General features: G+C 43.3%; 1 non-coding gene across 1 annotated transcript; it reads left to right on the plus strand.

Annotated features, from left to right (window-relative positions):
• Positions 1-8,605: 8,605 nt before the first annotated feature.
• Positions 8,606-8,680, plus strand: Trnas-cga. The gene has a single exon. It is a non-coding gene; the product is annotated as a tRNA-Ser (tRNA).
• Positions 8,681-12,308: the final 3,628 nt, after the last annotated feature.

Consider the following 12,308-nt stretch of genomic DNA (forward strand, 5'->3'; position numbering starts at 1 on the left):
TGGTGCAGACTGCATGCCAATCAGGTTCCTTTCAGATCGTGCTGATGCAGTAGCTCCATACTTAGCAATCATATACAACAAATCGCTCGCGGAAAGATCTGTACTCAGAGACGAAAGTAGTACCAGTCATACTAATACCCAAGAAAGGAAATAAGAGCAATCCGCTGCATTACAGACCCATATCATCAGCGCCAATCTGCAGTAGGATTCTGGAACGTGTACTCTGCTCGAACATGGTGCACCACCTCGAAGAAAACGATTTATTGGCAAATAGCCAACATGGATTCAGAAAATATTGTCCTTGTGAAACACAACTAGCGTTTTATTCCCATGAAGTAATGAGTGCTATCGACAGAGGACATCGCCGGCCACGGTGGCCGTATGGTTCAAAGCGCTGCAGTCCGGCACTGCTGACCTAAGATGTTAAGTCCCATAGTGCTCAGAGCCATTGGAACCATTTTTTGACAGAGGACATCAAATTGATTCCTCATTTTTAGATTTTCAGAAGGCGTTTGACATGTTGTCTCATATAAGACTTCTAATTAAATTTCGAGTCTACTACGATGTATTCGCGGGACGCTTAGAAAATGTAACATGTCTATTACCGAGTGCTTACACTACGCTTGTCCGACATCTTATGGAACACTGCTCTGCAGTGTGGGATCTACATTGGATAGGATTGACGGAGAACATCGAAAAAGCTCAAAGAAGGGCAGTTCGTTTTGTATTATCGTGAAATAATGCAGATAGTGCCACGGGTATGTGGCACGACCTTCTCCTGAATTTCAATCTCCAGCTTTCTCCTCAGAATACGAGAATATTGTTTTTTGGAAATGGAGAAATCATTATCATAATAAAATAAAAGAAATTTGAGCTCACACGCAAGGATTTAAGTGTTCTTTTTCCTGCGTGCAGTTCGAGAGCGGAAGGTAGAGAAGTAGCACAAAGGTGGTTTGATGAGCTCTCTGTCACACACTTAATTTTGAATTGCAGCGTAATCATGTAGATGTAAACGTAGATGTAAGATAATTTTCGCCTTTGAGGGAACAACTAGTACCACGGTTGCAGAGGCACTGACCATCTGGCCATCATCTCTTTCCACTCTGATCCAAGACAGAGGCTAAAGGAATAGTCTGTACCTCCAGGATGCAGATGTGGAACGCCTTGCAGATGCCACTGACTGAGGATACCTTGCACAGTTTGCTCGCGACCTGTCGGTTCACCCCTATCAATGGGATTAGTCTGGCTGAAATTCTACACAGGCGCAGGTTTCGAACACTGTTAAACTTTCTACATCTCAAATAGCTTGCCCATTCTGCATACTGGCCCACTTACGCATAGTGGCCGGCCGGAGTAGCCGAGCGGTTCTAGGCGCTACAGTCTGGAACCGCGCGACCGCTACGGTCGCAGGTTCGAATCCTGCCTCGGGCATGGATGTGTGTGATGTTCTTAGGTTAGTTAGGTTTAAGTAGTTCTAAGTTCTAGGGGACTAATGACCTCAGAAATTAAGTCCAATAGTGCTCAGAGCCATTTGAACCATTTTTTTACGCATTTACGCATTTGGTCAGCTTCCGGGGTGGACCGAAAAGTCACTGTAGTCACAGGGCCATCAGTTGTTCGAGGTCGACGCTAGGGCCATTTACCTGCTCTGCCACCACAGCCAGCTCTGGTGACGATTGCAGTTGCAATCGACGTCCCTATCTTTACCTTTTCCTCTGCTCCAAGGTAAAGTCACCAGGGTCACCTCTAGACAGGTTTCTCCACCTCCCTCCGATGCGTCTATGTACTCTCATTCGCACATGGGCAGGTGACAAGATCACAGTTCGGGAACCCTTGCATATGGAACCATTCTCTGCACCCAAACATTCCTCATTCCAATGGTTGAGGAACAGTCTCCAGCCTTGAGCCTTCTGTCTCCACTTTCAAGACCCAAAACTCTCAACTGAACCTTGCGCTGGGACTGATCTTGACTTGATCTGCTGGGGGCGAGCTACACCTTTCTGGACCCCACAGCTACATACTCTAGACACGTAATTTTCGGCCGTCCATTCCCATTTCAGCGTGTGGGTATTTAATATCCCCTTCAGCGGACGTTAATGATAGTGGAGTGGAGCCACTACAGCTAGACACAGTCCAGCGCCACCAGTGGCACCACCACAAGGTCACGTGGTCTCACCCAACAGCAAGGAGGATTTAAGGAAATGGCCTCAGGCACAGTCCACAATTATCTGCTGCATGCACTTAGTTGTATCATGCCCAGTTGCTATTTGGTACTCCACCTTGTTTTAGACTTCGATGTTCTGGCTTATATTTTTAGTGTTAGTTCAGTACTCTGCTCAGAAGAACTTTGTTTTTATTCATGGATACTGCGTCTGCATTAGGCGCAAATTATTTACATATAAATGCAACCTCTCAGGGACATGACCAGTCTTGAACGACGCCTAGAGTCACTAGAAAGCGTCAGCGAACATTTCGTCTCAAATAAAAGTTATTCCCAATGACATGATAAATGTTTACCGCAAAGTTTGAAACACTCTGTTTGTAAATTATCTAGATGATAATGCCTAAAGATTCATGAGACTTTTGTGAACGATTTTCTTGTCTGTAGGAAGGTTGCACATCAGGAGACCGTAGCGAATTACTTGAACAGATACGGAGGATCGGCGATTGGTGCAGGGAGTTGTGGTTGATCCTGAGCCTAAATAAATCTTGCATTTTGCAGAAAGAGTGGTGAGGAGTTTCATTGCTGTTATATTAAATTACAGCCGATAAATCACTGGAAACTGCACCAATGGAAATTGTTGGAGTAAGCGTCCGGGCATATCGAAAGTAGGTGGACCAATTATTAAAAAGCTGTTCCTACACCAGGCTGAGACCCACTGGAATAATCTTGAGGAAATATAATTCATCTACCAAAGAAGAAGCTAATGAAACATTCGTTTGACAGATTCTTGAAAACTGATTGTCATTCTGGGACCTTTACAAGGTTATACTGATTGAAGAGATAGAGAAGAGCCGAGAAAAGACAGCCTTTTCTTAGTTAGGTCGTCTAGTAAGTGCAAGACCTTTACCAAGATACTCAACAAAATCAAGTAACGGAAGCCATAACAAATGTGTGATTTATGGAGAGGTTGTAAATTTCCCGAGAAGAGACGGTAACAATGGGCATTAGCAGAAATGTTTCCAAGATGGTAGTATCCTGCTGTTCCAAGTTCTAACTGTTCTGTTCCCCTTGCTCTTAGCAATTGGTGATAATGACAATTGGGTCATAGAGTGTACCCAGTGAGGTCTTGTCTTTGAGAAATTGAGAAATACGTTTGTGTTGTGAGAATGTCCTGTGAGCTTCCTTCTGTGTGCCGTCCGTGTAAAAGTCTTAACTTCCATGTCTCCATGACAGTTTGGACAACCATGATCTCTCTAATACTACACCAGTGCATAATGTGAGTCACTCCCTCCCCAAATGTTCTGTCTAAATCTATAGCCTGGACTGACTGTAATTACACTATACTGGGTGAATCACCTATACCTTGCACCGCAAATATTGCGGAAATGGGAAGTTCTATGGATATGCAAAACATACCCAAACGTCCTCTTAGAAAAATGATAAATTACTGTGCTGTAAACTTCTACGTTATTTGATACAGGGACAGCTGAGTAAAACTGAACGTACTCACACATTTTTCTCTTTACTTATTCTCATCATCAATAAACTGACACACAATATTTTTAGTGCAACTCAATCTGACTTTCAATAATCCCTGAAAAAGAATGGCCCTGACTGACAATAACCTATACCTTTCATGAATCACTCACCTCACAAAAATCTTCGTTACTCGAACTACTGAAATATAGCGAGCGCCAATAATGCCAGCTAAATAAAAGATTCTAACTACAGAAGGCACTAACTACTGATAGGCATAGTTAGTAAATGAAAGACTTTGACAGAGAACAAACAATGTATTTACCTTAATAATGTTCAAAAGTCATCATATATATGTATATCAGTTCATGCTATCCAGTCTTACAAACTTCCTGTTTCTGACGGACGCACGTCCATTTCGTCCGCTCTCGAAACTCTGGCAGATAATCCACCACTGCTGGCGGCTCACCTCCAACTGCGCAACACTACACGCTGTTCATATCCAACTGCCCAACACTACAATATCGAATATTCCAACAATGCCAACCAGCCACAGACTGCATACAGCACAGTCAGTGATTTTCATACAGAGCGCTACGTGGCGTTACCAACATAAAAACCTAAACAGCCTACTTACAATACACTTTTTGAAATGGAACAATGCCTATTGGTATTAACAAATATAAAGTAGGGTAAATTAGATGTCAGTGGTGTTTGTTTCAGGGTTCTAGTGCAACTGCTTTATAAGATATCGTATTTTGAAAAGTTCCCACACCGACACTTTTACAGTACCAGTGATGGCACACACTAAAGAACGACGCAAGTACATACGCTTATTATGTGGATTATGACCAGCAACGAGACAAATGACGCCGGCGGCTGGGTCCGAGCGGTTCTAGGCGCTTCAGTCCGGAACCGCGCTGCTGCTACGGTCGCTGGTTCGAATCCTGCCTCGGGCATGGATGTGTGTGATGTTCTTAGGTTAGTTAGGTTTAAGTAGTTCTAAGTCTAGGGGACTGATGACCTCAGCTGTTAAGTCCCATAGTGTTTAGACCCATTTGAACCATTTTTTTTCCAATCGACAAAACAACTGGGAATTGTCAACAACCAACAGAGAATGATTGGTAAATATAGCTCCATCATTAAACAAGATACATGTAATACCTGGAGTCTTAATCCCAACGTACAGAAGTTAATATGATTCTCATAATCGTTTCAATAAAGCTCTAGATGGAGAGAGATGAGATAGTGATGGAATCTACGTAAATAGAAAGTGCGTAAGACTCATACCTGATTGATGCCACTTCCCCCTTGTGCAGGAGCTAAAGTGCAGATCAACTGCAACAGCAGGAAGAACATTAATTTTCCCCCTCTTCAGTCATCAGTTGTTTCCTCCTGATTATGTTGTTTGGTCAACTGGTTAAAAAGGTTGAAGGACAACTGCCCAGATGTCTTACGTCTATTGAGATATTGTGCCACATGGAAGAATGAACTGCATTCTTCCTACAGTCTCCATACACCATGAACATGTCTTTTTTTTTTTTGCATTGCTAAAGTCCATTGTCCACTCACGATCGGCCGGCCGAAGTGGCCGAGCGGTTCTAGGCGCTGCAGTGTGGAACCGCGAGACCGCTACGGTCGCAGGTTCGAATCCTGCCTCGGGCATGGATGTGTGTGATGTCCTTAGGTTAGTTAGGTTTACCTAGTTCTACGTTCTAGGGGACTGATGACCACAGAAGTTAAGTCCCATAGTGTTCGGAGCCATTTGAACCAACCCATATGCTCCAAGACTTCAGTACACTCTCAGGCAAAACACATGTAAACATAAACATAAATGTAACTGAACAAAACCTTTTATAGAGGCATTCATTTAATAACACTTCAAAATTTGTATACACTATACTTTCTCCTCTACACTGGCTCAGCTCTAGGTCTAAATGCACAAGGAGATGTGCTCTGCTCTACTTACTGTGTGACCTTGCCCTTCCTAATTCTTCCCCCTTTTTTGGACAGCACAGAGAGGAGTGTGCAGATGGCGGTGAGCAGTATTCCATCCAGGCCAGATGCCCTAATCAGCATCACCATCCAATAAGCTGGCATCAAGAAAAATATCAAAGTCCATAGTAGCGTAAGGTCGAAAGGGTTAGAGGTAGCTGAACTTGGTAATGGGTAGAGTAATTAGAATTATGTGTTGCATGGTGTGAGATGGCTTGCAATATGAATGTGCTGGCTGTGCCAGGTACATGAGGGGTGTTGGGAAACTAACATGACACTGATGTACACAACTGCAACAGCTTCACTACTAAAAAGTGATTGTTTAGGTGTCTTTTTCGACAAGAGATTAATTTCTTGTTGTTTCATTCCTTTTTTTAATGAAAGACAGTCCCGAGGCACTTCTTTTCTCTATTAATATTATTGTAAAGTTTAATGACCATCAGTTTATATATTTTTTGTCATGATTTTCTATGTAGTGTTTTTGTAAACATTTATTGTAAAAACACAACTCTAAAACATTTACTAAGGATTGTGCTGAGTACTACGGTGTTCCAAATAGCTGCTGAATGAAAGACCATGGCTGGACATGGCTCGGCACAGCACAGGCACCCCTATCACAAAGAGGTAGGCAGGGCTCTGTGTCGCAGTGAGACCCTAAGTGTGGCTGCCAGCACGACGTTACAGCTGGAGTGACCTCCCAGAGCGAGTGACCAGGGTTGCCTAGCCTTCAGTTGGCAGCTAACCGGGGCTCGCCTCTGACGTCATGCGAACGCTTGCCTACAGGCAACCTGTCCCCCCCATTCTGTGGCGACAACACGAACAGCCGACAGATGTGATTAGTAGGGGCAGCACAAGAGAGACAGAGACATGGACACAATGCTGTTTGTTCCTTTCACCTCTGCAGGCTGCAGGTAAGAGAGCCTCACCTCTGACAGCACACAACCACCTGGGACCATCACAGTCTGATGCAAGAGTCTCAAGGGACTCTACCTAAATGTAATGCAGTTGCCGACCAGAAAGGAGAGACTGGAGAGTGTCGGTCAAAACAGTTGATTGCTGCTAGAGGACTGTCTTCAACAAGAGCAACCATTCGTCATCTGCTGCTCCCACCAATGGTCTGTCAATAGTCCAGATGCCTACCAGTCGTTGCCATAGACTGGGGACAGGTCCTGCCCTGACACCCTTGCCACCACTGATGATGTTAAGTAAAGGGGTAACCGCTTAGCATAAACTCACTCACTACACCTGCCACATCCAACCCGTTACACACCTCTTGAGTGTAATGTTATGTCTGTCTAATTTCAAAGTTAATTTTTGGACTCCCTAAAGACCCTTGAGAAGGGAGCAGAAGGAGACAAAAAATATTTGTATTTTTTAATTCTTATTGCTGTGTGCCTTGCTGTATTTGCTTTATTAGGTTAAAGGTAATCTTTTAAAGGGCAACACCATTTTTAGGCGTGGGCTGTGGTACAAGGCCACGCTCATCTAAAATCTAAGATTGGTGAAATATCACACACAACAAATACACTAAGATTCATACCACTTTGCGAAACTGACTAATGTATTTCTTTTGTCTTTGGCATTTATGGGAAGTCTCACTGTGTTACACATGTCATTTACATGTTGTTTATTTTGTGTTAACACTATTTATTCTGTAGTACGAAAAGAACTAATTTGGGTGATTGCTTGGACAGAATTTGTCATGTTATTGTCTCTATGGAAGAGTGAGTCATCGTGAATGCTTGGGCATAGCATCAAAATCTCTGAGGCAGAGAATGCTCAATGCTCAGCGATATTGTATTGTGGTTAGCGAAACCAATCATCTCTGACCTCAGCTTCAGTATGAACGTGTTAGTTGAATGTCTACATGATATTTTATCCGTTCAGTCATTGTATTTACGGACAGGGGTGTATGTCAATGACCTGAGTTTTTATTTTGGTTGGCAAAGCTCTCATTGTCCAGCATGTAAATCTCACAGACTTAGAGTGTTATAATTTCTTCTGCTCCATATCACACTAACATCTTTATTGAATTGTGACACTCCCCATGCAGAAATTATTTGATAACAGAGAGGTAGTGTAAGGTGGCAAGCCACTCTCTCACTATAACTACTCTGTCAGTCAGATTAATTTTCATATTTTAGCTAATGATCTCCACGTTCCCCAATACTACATTTGATATACGGGGCTTATGACATTTTTACGTGAGGAAAGTGTGAGCAGAATGTTCTTGAAACTGCATGTGTAGCCTGTAGAGGACTTGTACCTGAGAGGCCACAGTGAAGGCAATGGAGAATAGGGAGAAAGGTGGATTGTGGGCCATAAATGTTGTGTCCAGAGACCTGGCTGTGCGACTGATTTGGGGAAGCAACGCTCTGTGAGCTGTACTTGCAGAGGTACCTCGGGCCATGGCACTCCACTCCTCCCACTTGGGGTCAGAGCAAGAGGGCACCAGCTCACCACCTGAACAAGGCCACAGTCCGTCACAAAGGCGACAAGATGGCGGAAAGTGGGTAGAGGAAGCCATTTAAGAGAAACTGCTGTAATCTGAGCTTTTGTGTAAACGGTGGAACGGCCATAAAACTATAAGCATTATCATGTTAGAAACTGGGATGATAGCATCAGAGCGACTGCTGCGTATGTTTAATGGAGGCAATACTGTAGCTCGCCTCACGCCAGGAAGTCGCCAGGTTGTTTTAGCCCGCGAAAGGCAAAGGTCCCGAGTTCGAGTCTCGGTCGGGCACACAGTTTTAATCTGCCAGGAAGTTTCATATCAGCGCACACTCCGCTGCAGAGTGAAAATCTCATTCCGGAAACATCCCCCAGGCTGTGGCTAAGCCATGTCTCCGCAACATCTTTTCTTTCAGGAGTGCTAGTTCTGCAAGGTTCGCACGAGAGCTTCTGTAAAGTTTGGAAGGTAGGAAACGAAGTACTGGCAGAAGTAAAGCTGTGAGTACCGGCCGTGAGTCGTGCTTCGGTAGCTCAGTTGGTAGAGCACTTGCCCGCGAAAGGCAAAGGTCCCGAGTTCGAGTCTCGGCCGGGCACACAGTTTTAATCTGCCGGGAAGTTTCAATGTGTGTATTATTTGAAATCAGGTCAGAGTTGTGGCGATAGAGTAGGAAGCTTGCGAAAGCAGCAAATGATTTGAATGCTTAAGAGACGCAAAGCTCGTTTGTGTAGTGAGAAAGGCTACGCACTATTGTAGTCCAAACGGAACATGAGCCAGTCATTGATGCAGAACAAGATTTGACGGCGGAAGAAGTTCATTTAAGTCACTCTGCAAACGGTGCACAAATGTTAAATGCAGAATACTCCGATGATGAGAGTTCTGTTCACTCAGAAAATGAAAGTCAAAACGATGCCGAGGTGGCAGGTCACGTAGATTCTTTAAATACGGAAAGAGGTACAGTCGGGGAAAATAAGATCACCTGGACGTATGTTTGTGATGTAAAGAAAGCGACCGCTGGCAAGAGAATCGTACCACCCTCTACCACTAATACTGCCCAATCCAAATTAAACACCCGACCCCTTGAAGATACGGTAAAATGTCAGCAAAAAAAAAAAGATATAAACGGCATATTGATAATTTTTACTTGTGGACCGTCTGACAGCAACTGAATAAAACACAATTTTAGTGCCATATGCGTTTCGCCTTTATTTTATGCAAGACATCATCAGTGGCCTGGAATATGTACATATGTTACCTATTTAATTTACATTTTTGTAACTGTGCCTGTAGGTTATAAACAGTTCTGGTGGTTGGTATTTCCTATTAAGTAGTAATGTTTTGAACTGTACTTACAGGTTGTGTGGACACTTTCTTTCATCTTACGCTCCTGTTGTATTTTTGGTGTTCTTCTTCTTATGAATGCCAATTTGCGGTTTTTTCCCACATTCGACAGCACTATGAACTGAACGCTTGCATAAAATAAAGGCGGAACGCGTATGGCACTAAAATTGTGTTTTATTCAGTTGCTGTCAGACGGTCCATAAGTAAAAATTATTAATATACCGCAATATTACACGCAACTGAGGAAGACAGTACTACAAAAGTTGAAGACGTTCGTTTTGTTCCACCATCTTGCTGCTATCGCATTTTCACCTTCTCATACGTGGCGTTACGCGATCTTGTAAGAAACAAACAACATTCAAATGCCACTTTCAGACGTGATATCTACTGCTTAATCTTCCCCTGTGTTTGATGTTAGTCCCATCTACTATGCGGCTACGATGAAATGGTAAGTATATCCAAGCAGGTAGCAGACTCCTTGCTTATTTTATATTTGTGCAGGTCACCTACATACCGTTGCAATGTTAGTGGCAACTAGTGTAGATACGGGCTCTGTGTAGTGAAATGGCGTCACCTCGTTCATCTAGGAAGCCTTTTGCGCCGGTACGCCTCGCACACGGTACGAGACTCACCTCGTGCAAAGAACGAGGGGCGCAGATCGCCGCGGGACGCCGCTCCGGTTTTTAGTAAATTACATTTCAGGGCGCAGCGCCGCGTAGCCCTGGAGCCTGCAGTCCGCTGCGAGCTCGCGGACGGGGGGCGGCGGCGGCGGCGGCGGCGGCGGCTGGGCAGCACGTAGAGCGCCGTTTAATGCAAATTAAGAATTTCTGCCGCGCCCCGGAGTATCTCTCCGCATTAATGACCCGGCACTCCGGTTAAATGGACTGTTACTGGCCGTGATAAGGCCTCTCCAGCAACCGGGACATGTTTAAGTCATTTCGTCCGCATTTCATGCATGCAGATTGGCGTTACCCCGCCATGTAATAACGGAGAGCTCGCGATCAGAATCGTCTAATCTTTTCCTCAGTCCTTTTTTTGGTGTGTGTGTATGTGTGTGTGTGTGTGTGTGTGTGTGTGTGTGTGTGCGTGCGAACGATCCTCGAGCAAATGTGCAGGCGTGCGCTTGCGAGTGGTCGCCTCTTCATGAAATTCACTACTTTTTACTGAGGCATTAAATTTCTTATGTGCATCGATAATCGATAACGGGGATACGCGATTTTGCCATCTTTGTTCCTTCTCTCTGTGTCGACGAACTGGAGACACTTATACTTTTTCCGTCAGCAGACTTCACAGTATTTCGAAATAATGTAAAGTGTGACCTTAGTTAAGAGAGCTGCAGACTTCAGCTTTTCGTTATCACTTTTGAATTTTATTATTCGCTTTGTAGTCCACCTCGCAGGCTCGTAAAAACTTTCCTTTATCGTCGTTCTAGGTTCATGGCTGGAACGTTACTCTTATCCCAAAGAAATTTATATTACGAAGCTGTTCAGTTATTCAACGTCGGTAGCTGTTTTACGAGCCTCGTTCTCGATAAATGGTTTTCATTGTGTGAAAAAACGCTGAGTTCAGGAAATAACCAGTTCATTTTACAAAAGCGTACCAAAATTCTGGTCGACGTTGCTGTGCTGTAATTTAAAAGCAATGTGTACGTATCGCAACCGGCCAAAAGTGGAAAGTTCATTAATCTTACGATAGTAATTTGTTTGTGACACGTTTCGAGCCACTAGTATTCATTCCCAGTCATCAATGCACGCAAATCACTTAAATATTATTTACATAAGAATGTTAGTCAAGTATCGAGGATCTTCTTTAGTTGCAGATCATCTGACTTCCTACGTACAAACGGGAATAACGTTCGTAATACTTACAGCTACAAAGTTGTACTGATTTGTAAAATTTGTTAGTGATACTACACTGTATTCTTACTATATGCATGTAAGTAGGTACTTTAATAGCTGAGCATCCGTACTAGTTTTTTACCATATTTCTACGCTATTTTCAGTCACGATTCAGTTGCACTATCTTTCTGACATGAGGTAAATACAGCATAATGTTCTCATACACATCGTCTCAACGTGTGCGTCGTCATAGATGCAATAAGTCAACGAAAGTGTCTGCACACTGGAATTACTTCTTATCAAGATATATGTAACCAAATTTCACTCTGCATGAGGCATACAATCTGGACTAAAAAAAGTCAACAATTTAGTGAAAATCTAGTTAACGTAACGTAAAAAATATTGATGACGAACGACAGTGGCTCGCAAAACTTAACAAATTAATCAATATGGTAACGTTAACAATCCTTCAACTCTGTGGCTTCTTTCGTAGGTACATATAATCTTTATTGTGACCCAGTCACAGTAAACCAGTTTCCCAATATGGCCACTGATTATGGGCATGCTTCATGCTTCGCATTCAGGATTTGATTTCTAAGACTTTGTCCATGGATGACGATTACCAGTTGCTGTCTTTGCGCGTCTCCAACTCTTTCGTTCCTTGTGACTTTGAAAGAGGATGTTCGCTGTAACGAAAAGAAACCTATTGGAGTATTCTCTCTGCTTCTTTTCTCTCTTACCTCATTGTCCATTCTCTCGGTGATTCTTCATTCCTCTCTCTACAATAGCATTCCAATAGAAACTTCGTAACAGATTAAAACTGTGTGCCGGATCGAGACTCGAACTCAGGACCTCACCTTTCGCGAGCAGTCCTCTTGCCGACACTGCTTCACTTTCGCCAACAACTCTCAATTATCTTTGAGGTTTCAAAGTAGTATAAGCTCCACCATAGAGAGAAAGATTCATTCTGGAAACATTACAATAACTAGAACTATACAAGTTACGTTGACATTTACACAGTTTATCAGTTCTTCCGTTTCTTTAT

This window comes from Schistocerca piceifrons, chromosome 1, assembly GCF_021461385.2.
Source record: "Schistocerca piceifrons isolate TAMUIC-IGC-003096 chromosome 1, iqSchPice1.1, whole genome shotgun sequence".
Taxonomy (NCBI): Eukaryota; Metazoa; Arthropoda; class Insecta; order Orthoptera; family Acrididae; genus Schistocerca; species Schistocerca piceifrons.